The 12542-nt window shown below is 43.3% G+C and overlaps 1 long non-coding RNA gene across 3 annotated transcripts; it reads right to left on the reverse strand.

The window, feature by feature from the left end:
* Nucleotides 1–458: 458 nt before the first annotated feature.
* Nucleotides 459–9499, reverse strand: LOC116958185 (uncharacterized). 3 transcript variants are annotated; one of them, XR_012930748.1, is made up of 4 exons: nt 8808–9499; nt 6744–6821; nt 2308–2394; nt 459–871 (listed from the first exon to the last, which is right to left on the reverse strand). It is a non-coding gene; the product is annotated as an uncharacterized LOC116958185 (long non-coding RNA). The 3 variants fall into 3 exon arrangements; XR_012930747.1 differs by lacking the exons at nt 459–871; nt 2308–2394 and adding an exon at nt 5795–5954 and having other exon boundaries at nt 8808–9497; XR_012930746.1 differs by lacking the exons at nt 459–871; nt 2308–2394 and adding an exon at nt 5795–5979 and having other exon boundaries at nt 8808–9497.
* Nucleotides 9500–12542: the final 3043 nt, after the last annotated feature.

Genomic DNA, 12542 nt, shown 5'->3' on the forward strand with positions numbered 1-12542 from the left:
ATTTACAAATTAAATTAGAAAACGAGATGACGCAGATGTTAGTGTTGAGTTAACACCACTCAGATCCTGGGTTTTAATGCCTTTAACTAAATCTAGGTTCTCAAGGTAGTGAGTTTATGGTCGCAACCTAGAGATCAATGATTGCACTAAAATATCTATATAAAGACCTTAATCTGCATGTCTCAAAAACCTCGAGGGTACTTCTCGACATGGTAAACATCTGAAATTAGGCACAAAGGTAGCTTTGAGGACAAATGACAGGAAATATGAGAATCTGAGATTTTTCATTTGAAGGCCCCATAAAAGTACCCCCTAAAAATGTTTGTCATTCAGAAACCGTTCAAAATATAAGATTGCGGTTTTTTCGTTTGATAGAGCATTAAACATCAAATAACATTTAATCGAGAACCATTGTTTCATCTTTTATTGTTTTTTTTACATATTTCGGACACATTGATGTTCAAATTTGAATACGAAAACAGTAAAAGATAGGAGCTTCCCCTCGTAGTATTAAGAAAGCACCCTTGCTGGTCATTAAGCACAGAAATACATTCATTCAGAAACTGTGGATTGGCTTAATACATGTAAGTTTGGTTAAAAGGTGAACATCACAATTGGGAATGAAATATGACTCCCTCCACAGCAGGGTGGTTGCTTATGCAGAGAAATGGATGAGCCAAATGCGAAAACTTTACACACCACCCTGCTCATAAACACCACAGTTATGTCAGAAGAGACCCGTGGAGTGATATAAACTTACCTTAAAGAGTTGCAGCCATTCATTAAATTGGTCTAATTTAGATCGTTGCTCTGGCACGTAGCTGAAGACTGAATTTCATCACAATTCTTATCCATTTCATAAGCGTTCTTCCTGTAACGGTTCACATTGAAAGCCATGAGGTACTGTATGTATTAAATAAGGTACATTCGGGACAGTTTTTAATTACCGATGTGAAATGGCCATTGCTCAATGGAATTAAATGTGCGATGAAACACATTTATTTGCATGTTTACCAAAGTATGCAGTTTGAACATGAATGGGGCACGCACTATCATGTAATAAACATGGATACAACAAAATATGAATATAGATTTGTAACCCTTTCCAACTTTTTCTGCTGGATGAGGACCTCCACACAAAGTGGGGGTCGTGTGAGTTAATTGACCATACTTCACCAGGCTAGTCGGTGCAGGTTAGTGAAGGCTTCCAGTATATAGATGTGGGAGCGTGGAAATGGATGTTGCTGCACTGCCCTCTGCTGCAAATCACGCAGCACTCCAGCTTCTTCTAAAGAACCTGCTGTGGTGGGTGCTCTTTCAAGCACCATCCACCAGGCTCAACACTACTTCGCTTCTGAGATCAGATGCATTCAAGGCAATTGGTTATAGACCAGCAACAGATTAAAAGCCTTGATATCGACCCTGAAGGTCTACATTTGGATTTCATATTGAACCTTTTCTTTATGAAACACCAATTAAGAGCTCTCAAATAACTTTGGCAGGCTACACATCACCACACACCTTAGCTATATAAAATAACAGGGAAAACAAAGTGCACGCTGACCAAGCATTACAAAGACTGCACTGATTGAGTGTGCTACAATTAGAAAGTGTTTCCCGGTCAAAAATATTCCCCTGCAGCACCGGATAAGTGAGGCTAAGATGCTTGCCGTTATGGATAAGTATGATTTGTGGGTAGTTTTGAAGTGGTCAGCGTCATGTGGCTGGTAGCCATATAAAATTAATTTGTGGTCAATATGTTGCCCACAGGCCGTAAGTTCCTCACCGCTGTCCTAAAAGCAAACTGATGCTACGTCTCTGCGATGACAAACGAGACGCAAGCTGCGCTGTTCCTCGAATTGATTGGCTTGGTTCTTCTCCCAAGAAGATTGATTGACTTGGATTAAACCCCTTCCCTGCCATCCCCTGCATGGCTGGAAGGCAACAATCCATGAAAAAATATATAAAGAACTTATGTTTGGGTTGTCTCAATGTTTTGAAAATGTTTACTATGAAGTCACCACTGTTTCCATCCATGCTAAAGCAGGTCGAGTGGCCCGATCACAGCTTTCTTGACCTCGTGCCCCACTGCCGTGGGAACCCCGACTTGACCCACTTTTCCAGTTCCCAAACATAGGTCAGTCCACTATTAAATAAATATGGGAATGCGGTGTATTTTTTCCCTATATGAAGCTCTGTGAAGTGGCTAAATCTGCCTTTTTATGCGAGTTCCTTGCTATCACTTGTATTTACTGACACCATCTGGTCAAATAGTTACAAAAATGAAACATGGAGAAAAATATTCACCTTGTTTATAATGGCAATGGAAATATTGTAAACTTCAAGGACAAGGAACAACAGCAGACCGAGGGGTAGAAGTAGTAGTCTGGATATCTGTGGAAACAAAAAAAGCAGCCACCTTGAGACATACAACAATGTTATCGGTTTAAACAGTTTTAAAATACAACACCACAATTGATACACAGTGATACCTCTGTCAACAAATAATCTGGGAAACTAATTCCTTCATAATGAAGTCAACCGTGCAGGGCCCCTTCTGCCCTATTTTTGCAAAAAAATGAAAAAAATATCTTCAGAAATAATGCACAGTGATTTAAGAGTAAAAGGTTGAATGCTGTGCATGCACATCACTTTGGACATTTGGACATCTGTGAAGAGCTTTATAGATCATTGGATTCCTCCAGGATAAATTAATATTCTGATTCTGACTGTGTCAGCAGCCAGTGAAGAGCTGTGCAAGTCTGCCTCACTTGGACCATTCATCAGCAAGTTTCACCAGTCTTCCCTCATCCCGCTAGCCAGTGCTAGAGCTCAAATTTATATTTAAAGCTTTCGTGACTGCAGGGATTCATCTTCTGGGTTCTTTCGGTAAAGTCACGTAGAATGGAGATAAAATAATAAAAATAATAACAGAATAAAATTCTCACGACGTTTCGGCCACAACACAAGTAGCCTTCCTCAGGTGAAGAAACAGGACTGTCCGGAAGACAGCGCTTGAGTGAATCCTGCCAAGCTTGGAAGCGTCTTTTAAGCCGTGTGGGAGGAACAGAGCGCCTTGACATAGGAGTTTTACATATACATTAGCATGTAACTGGGGGATTAGCATGATGTTGGTGTGAGGGATTAGCACCACGGAGAGCGACGAGCTCGGACCGGAGGAGGGGGGAGAGGAGTTTACATATACATTAGCATGTAACTGGGGGATTACCATGATGTTGGTGTGAAGGATTAGCACCACGGAGAGCGATGAGCTTTGTTCAGACGGACGAGTCCATCTACACTATGTATTATTCTACTAACCCTACTGTATACCACACTGCTGTATATTCACTATACAATTACGGTACTATATATTGCCTTATGAAGTATGTTAAACATTACACTTTCGATTTAAAGCTTTCGTGACTGCAGGTTCCCCCATAGCCTCAATGCTACGTTGGGGCAAGTGCCGAGTTGAAACCACTTGCTGAGTCTGTATGGTGTCTCCCTTTTTTGCAGAGTGTAGAGTGTGAGCGAGTATATATGTGTTTGGGAGCGTGTCTGAGTGTGTGATAATGTACAAATGTTTGCGAGTGGGGAGCAGTAGCGTAGTGGCGTGAACCCAGCGAACCGAGTTCTATTCCTGCTCACGACCATTATCAGTGACAAATATACAAACCTGTTCCGAGCCTCCCCTAAATCAGCCTTAAATGAGTACAGGCAGTTCCTGGGTTACGGAAGACCCGACTTTATGAAAATGAATTTTGATTTAAAGCTTTCGTGACTGCAGGGATTCATATTATTGGTTCTTTTAGTGAGAATTCTATTGTTTTATGAAAATGCTCTGATAAATGCATGAAAAATTTAAGATGCAGAAGAAATGTTTGCATAAGTTAAGCAAGCGCAAATAGTGCAGCGCGGTGAGGTTGCAGATGAATACCGCGGAGGGACGCATAAGGCACGCCGCCTTACACCTCACTCCACCAAAACGCCTCCTTCACCAAGCCCCACCACGATTATGGGCAATGTAATTTTTGTATACCATTACATTATTGTTTGTTTCCTATGCTTCGAATTATCTTTTCCCCCATGTTTCTATTGTTAGGTTTTTACTGTATTTAATGTGCGTGCATGTGTGTGCGTGTGTATGTAAAGTCTAGGCCTAGCCTAATGCACGGTAAACAAACATTCGGAAGTGACTGCTTTCTGTTAACGATTTTTATTAAAATGTTTCGTGGTATTCAGAAACAATTGGATCCAGAATATGTTCCATTAGTTTAATTATGGGTAGTGTTATTCGATTAAATGAAAAACGAATATGAAGTGCAGAGTATGTACAGCAATAGAATATAGGTAGCAATAGAAAACAGCGCAATACAGTCCTGAGGGAAAACGAACTAGTATTCAGGTAGGGGAGGCACAACTATTTCTGGCTATTGGATTTTAGCTTTATTTCAGGGAAAAATTGTTCAGTTACTGACATATGGAAAATTCGGGTTACGGATCGTTCTCAGGTACCTAACCCTTTCGTAACCCGGGGATGACATGTACCTGGTGCTGTGTGTAAAACATCAGCACTGGGGAGACTAAGCCAGGTGTGGTGTTGACCACCCACCCTCTCGTGTGATGTGTCGACCTTCACAGGTGCTCTCGAACAGCACTTTTCCCAGGTAGCGTTTGTCTGCAGATTGCCCGATATGATATAATCACAACTTTCTGGACCACAGAGGACACGTGCTGCAGGATTGGAAGGATACCTTAGTGGTCCCCCTCTATAAGGGGGACCGTACTACCGGAGCATCTTCCTACTCAGCGTGCCGGGAAAGGTCCTAGCAAAAAAATGTTCAACATCGCCCTCTCGCCAAACACACCTAGGAAAGGCTTGCAGTGCCCGAGTGTGGTTTCAGACGGGGCGGCCTGCACGGATGTAGTACTCTCTGTCCGTCTGCTATAGCAGCAGCAGATGCAGCCAAAGCAGCTCCACTTCTCAGGAAGAAATGCGAACTTGGCTTCCGATGAGGTGGACTCGCCGTGTTCATGATGCAGGTGGTGTCCACCTCCATGAAAACAACCCCTCAGTGTAATAGGGTTTTTCCCCTTTTTTCTGGCAACGAAACTGAAACCTTTTTACAAGGATTCATGTCTGGTCGAGCACCAATTGGGTCGAGGCTCGAAAGAAAGCCGTCCCTTGGTGTGGACCAATCAGTTTCAAGGACAATGCATATATTATCATAGTATGTTTTCCTGTTTGCATTTTGACTGCAAGTATTGTGGTTAATGCAGACATGAATCCTTGTAAAAAGGTTTCAGTTTCGTTGCCAGAAAAAAGGGGAAAAACCCTATTATTATATTTTGGTACTGGCAAAGGAGGTCTAATGATGTAGATGCTAACCCCTCAGTGTTTAGTGGCAGCAGTAGTAGAGGAAGGCACGCCATAAAGGAGCGCGCGTGACAGAGGGGAGCACAGAAATTGTTATAACAGTTTATTATAGTCATTAATAATGTTACCATCTTCGAAATATTATCGTTGTTTATCAAGTAGAATGCAATGTTGTTCATTTTATCATAGTTTATTGTTCTAAACAATGTTAAGAATGTTATAAAGGTTGTCAATGTTGATATAGAAGAATGCAATGTTGTTAATGTCGATTTAGTTCATAATAAAGTTGACTCAATTATCCACTTGCGATTTATCCAATTTGAGGATTAACCACGCACCTGATATTGACACAAATTAATAACTCATGGATGTTTCCCTTAATCCCAAATTAATAATCTACAAACAGTGATACACTTATTCATGGAAATGTTTATTACAAGTCACGTGCTCCGGTTAATCTGAAATCCATGTGATCGCCCCTACGGTACAGTAGTTGCATATCTTTACAACAGTGGGCGGAGTTTGATGTTGATTGGCGTGGCTCTGCTTCTGTCCACTTAGTGGGCCGAGTCTTCTGCGCGGGAGCAGGAAAGTTATCCCTGAGCCATGTGCATCGTTCGGTCGATCGTTAGCATTCGTTCTAAATCAAATACTTTTGTAACAAAAAACAAGATCAATACATTCTTTACAAAAAAAATGTCAAATTTTTTATTTAAAGCTTTCGTGACTGCAGTAATTCATATTCTTAGCTCTTTCGGTAAAGTCACGTTGAAGGTAAACAATAAAATAATAAAATATATAAAACAATAAAAATTCTCACTATTCCCCCCTATGTTCACTCGTGATAATTTTTATCGTTTTATATATATTTTATTATTTTATTGTTTCCCTTCAACGTGACTTTACCGAAAGAGCTAAGAATATAAAAAAAAATGTTGTTCATTAACAAACTCAATTTCCTTAACTTAAACATAATGTATATCTATATTAGTGGTTTTTGGCAAAGAGATCCACGTAAAATGGATATTTTTGGATGGTCCGCAATTTGTAATTAGCCACGGCTGTCCTCGGCATTAGCACGGATAATCAAGAGGCTACTGTATTGTAATATGTGTTACCATTTATCAATGTTGATATAGTAAAATGCAATGTTAATGGGGGAGAACATACAAACTCCACACGCTCTCTTATACTCACTCTTATATTCACTCACTCAACCTCTTGCATACTCACACTGCGGAATAGCAGGCGAACATACAGAATCCACATGCTCTGATACTCGCGCACACACACACACGCTCTTACCAAATAAATACATTAATTTTAAAAATGTAAAGGTGCAGCCCTGGAATTGCTTGCTCACGTCACTGTTGGTGGAAGGGGCCTCCAGTAGAAGGAGCTCTAGTAGGAAAGCCGTGATCCAGCAGTACATTGAACATCGCTGTAAATAGAAATGTGTGGCACCCATGAAATCATAGAAGTCATGTTACCGGCTTCCTGGACTACCTGGGACAGCTTTCCCTGACACTCCCCACCGGCTCGCGGTTGACGACGCACTGACAAACCAGAGTGACTATGCCAATATAGTAAACCTTCTCTATTCACGAGGGTTACAGCCTTGTGTTGCAGTCAAAACGTCGCGAGAATTTTATTGTTTTATATATACATGTTTTATTGTTTCCCTTCAACGTGACTTTACCGAAAGAACCAAGAATATGTAGAAATCTTGTTCACAGTAAAAATGTGATAAGTTATTGATAAGAGAACACAGCACTGGGTGGCGATAGCCGCAACACTTTCCCCGATTGCATTCGCCTCATTCTTGATGGATCTCACAGTCCACGCCAAAATGTCGGCCTATCACAGACGTGCTCTCGAGTGCTAAAATGATAACTGTGCGTTGTTGTTATCAAACACCTGCATCTCCCGATGAGTCGTCCACCTGAATTCCTCACCATCTCCATTGTCATCAAATCATCATGAAAGGTAATCAAAACGAATTGTCATTCATATTTTATTATTTATTGTAGTCAGTGGTATTAAACATTTACTATTCCCCCCTTTGTTCACTCGTGCCAGGAACGCAACCCCATTTTTCCTGGTCAACAAGGTTTCTACATTCGCGCGCGATTTCAAGAACATAACCCTTGTGGTTTGAGAGGGTTTACTGTCCATATTTTATCCTGGAAGAAGCCAGTGTTATTGACGAATGCGTCCATGTATTTGTTGTTGTGCTTGTGTACCACTGCCAAAGTAGAAACACCAAGTCATTCGCTGTGCGCTGTGTACATGAGAGCAAACAGTCGGTGCGGTAGACCAACATTGTTAACATGGGTGAGGGAATGAATCTGACTGCTCACCCTTCATCTAGATGAATCATCGATTGTGCATTTCATATAGTGTACCGTCAAAATACACGACTGCATTCTTCTTCAGGGTCATTTTCAATGACGCGACAACTGGGTGGGATCGTTTTGCATTATTTCACCGATTTCAGGCTCACAGCCTTGCAGGTCAATGCCGCGCAAAGAACACATTGGCAGTTCAAACGTCTTTTGTGCATTCCATGTCGCCTTGGGTCTCATAAAGCCATCCTCACTGTCGATGTGATGGTAATGTCTGTCACTAATGGCTTCTCTAGGCCAGTGGCTCGCAACCGGGGGGGGGTACGTGAGGTGATTTATAAATGTGTGAAATTATAGCAAACATGAGTCACTGGTGAATAATCACGTATGAATCTGCCACGCTAACATCGAAGTCCATATCGTGACCTAGATCGGTATAAAAGACCTTTCTAAATTAATTATCAACAATGTTGTTTCCAAAAGTAACCAGCGAGCGCGAACAAATTACGCCGTTGATTTTTTTATCCGCTTACAAGTTACTGGCTAGTTAGGGATACCTCACAAAATGGACAACTGGTTAACATTGATGTCCATTAGTCATACATTTATTTCTCAGAGCCGTGACGGGTCAGGCAAGCGAGGGTAATCGGTTGAAACACAATTCTACAAGAGGGCTAATAGTAGCCAGAGAAGGTTGCATTCTTTATCAACGAATCTAGACAGAATATATTCAAACCTACGAACATAAATGTACAAAAGACACTTAAATTGACGACTTGGTTAAGTTTGACTTTTAAACGCTTATCTTAACACTTGTTTTCGATAGAAAGTAAAATAAACATTGAGTGAACCTCTAGGTGGGGGGAGGGGGTAACGCGCAAAACGATTCTGTGATATTTCCACGAATGTTAGTACAGTAGCATTTGTCCCGCCAAAATACTGTACACGTGAGTTACTCAAACTTGCCGCTACCAAAAACTGCAGCCCTTAAGCGCCGGGCACAAAGAGAAGGCTACATACCTGATATATAAAATCTATATGTAACACAACAATAATATATGCATAGTCAAGAGCTTACTTACCGACCGCTGTTGTTTGCGAGGGCTGGCAATTTGCGATGGCGGCCCCGCTCGCCGATCCTCGGGTGTGGGTGGGGTGGCTCACACCACGCCCGGCCGCCTTTGTCTCCCCGGTGGCGATGTTTACACACCGTACTCATTTGATGCCGAGTCGACCTCGGAGTGTCCCAGGACCACCTCGTACAATCGTCACCCGTGTTGGCCGTGAGCGGGAGTCGCGAGTAGCTCCCCACGCGCCGCCATGACAGTGCCGCCACCAACACCACGTGGCCCCCACCTGGGTCACGTGCTCAGGCAGCACGCGCAGCACAGGAGAGTGAGAATCTGACGGCTGGGCGCAGGGCACGTGGTAATACGATCCCATTGTTGTAGCGTAGCGGCCCTTGCCAACATGGGACGCGTTTGGTTGATCGGCCTCCACTTGTTTCGGGAACATGTTCTCGTGTTGCGAACAAATTGAGCGTTATAGCAGACTCTCGTGAAGGAGAACGCTCGTTAAGCGAGACGCGCCTGTGGTTGGGAAACGAAACGACGTGAATGCAAATGTTGCAATGAAACCACAAATATACAAATGAGCGATCAAATCACAGCATCCGTGAGAGATGGTGTGTGCAAGATGAGTTTGTTGAAGTTGAACTGCCGGCTCCACTCAATTTCCAAAGTGTCTTTCCACTTGGGCGAAGACTCACCACCTCAGCTGCCTGGACGCACACTTCGCAAGCAATTTACCTGATTTCGACGTGAAAAGGTGTCACTAGGCACGAAACCCATTTCAATGCCCAGCCTAAAACAATGGATGTGACCGCGGCTGAAACGAAACAACTCGCTGAAATGTCACGTGATTAGTTGTTTTTTTCTCACGGAAAAGAGAGAATCCGCAAACCCCGACATCTTAACGCGTGCCTCGAAACCGATGGTGCCCTTTGCAAGCATGTAGTGTACACGTGAGTGAGCGCACTGACTTTGGATGTGACCGCTGGAGGTGGGATGTGCAATGTCAGCCACACCGCAAGATTTTGAGAAGCTGTGTCGCATGCCTCAAGCAACACGCGTCTCGACACTCGACCTGGTGAGTCCAAATTATTGCTTCATTTCTTTATCAAAAAAATTCATATTTGTTGTTCTATAATACCGACACAAAATGAACGTACAGAATATCCTGTCACTTGAAATGTTTTTAATTATGGTTATTGTCAGTTTAATAGGAATTTTGTATTCAAATAGGGTCATATTGCAAAATTGTTTTGAAAGTGCTGCTATACAGTGCGGTTAAATTGCAATCTTCAGAATCGAATATTAGTGTAATTGATTAATTGCAAATATAGGAGGTTATTCCACACAATCAAAATATTCAAGTTGATCTGTGCAGAGTCCCAAAGACGCCAAGCGTCCAGTAACAAACAGCACCATCAAATGTCAAAGGAATGAGACCCACGTGAGTAATGAACACATCGAACACAGAGCCTAGGACGAGAGTGGGCGGGGCAGAAGTGGTGGTTACATCGAGTTTCCCCCTCCCAAAGGAATGTGGAATATTGACCACCTTGCTGAGAGCTGCATACAGAATGGCATTGCACCCCATGCTCGTTTGGAGCAGCAAGACTCAGATTTTTCAGTTTATGCCAAAACACACTTTCATTTACAAAAGCAAACCTTACAGCTCATTTGCGAGTCCACTGCTGTACAAGGGCCTCCACACACCGTGTCGGGCATTTTTGTTGTTCGACCATACTTTACCATGCTGCTCGGTATGGGTTGGGGGGGGGTACAGGATCTGTTCAGATGTCACCGATGTCAGCCATGGCCAGGAATCAAACTCAGATGGCGCAGTGCATGAACCACTGCATCATCACTCCATCCATTATCTTGGATCCAGCTAAAGGTAAAAACAATTGCTGTAACATTTTTTTGTTGCAGCAGGAAACCATGAATAGCGAATACAGTACTATAAAGACAAAATCGGTAGCACACGGATACCTTGAGTTTGCTATATCGCAGGTGAGTTCGTTGTCACATTGTGTTTGATATGCCGTTATGTGACACGCACTTGCGAGATAATATGGATTTGTTTTACTGAAATCATGTGTTTTCATGGTGAATTCCTGATTTAGACCCCACCCCGCCCTCAAGCTGGGCGATGGGTCTTCATCTTCTTTCGCATGGCTAATGTAGACGCAGAGCAACAACTGCAATCTCACATTCAGGTGGTCAAGCCAGACAACCGCGCCAAGAGCAGTGGAGTGTATCATCACTGAGATGTCTCTTTCGTATTTGTGGATCGGGCGTTGCGTCGTTATATGCTGTACGGTCTGTTCTGGATGACCACAGTCACACTACTGGGGAGTTTTTAATTTTCCACTTGTGCATCAGGTATCCGCATCTACTGCCGTGGTTTGTGCAGTGGATACAGTTTAGGGTGGACCATGAGCTTCGTGGAAGATCAAACCCAGGGATCTTCTTGCGTTGGCTCTTTCACAACAAGGCGGTGTTTGTGGGCGATGGGTGAGGGGCATGTCTAGTATGCGAGACTGAGACTGCGAGCGCAAGACATTGAAACGTCTCCTCGTGGTACATGCAGGCAGTGGTTTGCAAGGCTGGCACGGTCCGGTTTTATTCATTCGGGCTTTAATCGGTTTTTATATAAAACCGGAGCACCTGGATCCTGCCCAAATCCGGTTTTATTAAAGTGAAGTCGGGATTTCAGTCGCACGCACCCATTAGCGGCGTTTGGGCCGGGGCACGGGCTCAGCCGCCGTGCGCGTGAGTCACGCGCACGGCGGCATGGCCACGTCGACCGCCGCTGCTGCTGCTGCGTCTGAGCGAAACTTCTCGACGATGGGATTTATCCATTCCAAGTTGAGGAACAGCCTGGCGCCCAGCACAGTTGAGAAGCTCGTCTTCATTAAGTCGAACCTCAACGCTTTCTACGACTACCCCACGCCCGGCGATGGCCACGACAACACCGAGTCCAGCGGCGAGAGCGACGACGAAGACGACGCGGCGGCAGACGACGACGACGAGGAGGACCAGGATTGAAGTGTGCACGAGACGCCGATAATAAAACCAGGTTTTAATCGGCAAAATCGGGTTTAATTCCATTAAAACCAATAACCCGATTTGTCGGGCAAAAAAGAATTCGGGTTTTTCCCACCCTTGAGTGGTGGTGCTGGCCTATTTGGTGACCCCGAGCAGAAATGGTTTTGCCCCTACCCCTTTCCTATCCATAAACTCATTGTGAGGCGACACGGAAGATGTAGCAGTTTTATATTGAATCACTTTTTTAAATATTCCTTCGAAATTGAAATCGAGCTTAAATTTAGTCGACCTCTAGTGTCCTGAGTTCGAGACCCTGCATGATTATACAGTTCTATTCTCCTATAACGCGGTAGTTGCGTTCCTGAAGAACACCGCGTTATGGAAAATCGCGTTACAATAAATAATGTACGGGGTGCTTAAATTGTTTTAATACTTGTGAGAATGTGCAACAATACCACAAGAAATGTGCCTCCGGGCTCTGGAGACCACCTAGAGAAGATTCCAGGCATGTGTTGACAATGATGGCGAGCAAGTGGAGACTCTTTGACTTTTTGCAGCTATTAACATACATTTCTTTATCATGTTACAGTGTATTATCCGTTCTTTTTCCATTAAAAACGATAGTCCCATATAAGTGTTAAAACATGTTGAAGCACCCTGCATAATATAGGGTAAAGCAATGTCTGCGATAACACGTGATGT

The sequence above is a fragment of the Petromyzon marinus genome, chromosome 74, assembly GCF_048934315.1.
Source record: "Petromyzon marinus isolate PM22_M1 ecotype Great Lakes invasive population chromosome 74, UKy_Petmar_22M1.pri1.0, whole genome shotgun sequence".
Taxonomy (NCBI): domain Eukaryota; kingdom Metazoa; phylum Chordata; class Hyperoartia; order Petromyzontiformes; family Petromyzontidae; genus Petromyzon; species Petromyzon marinus.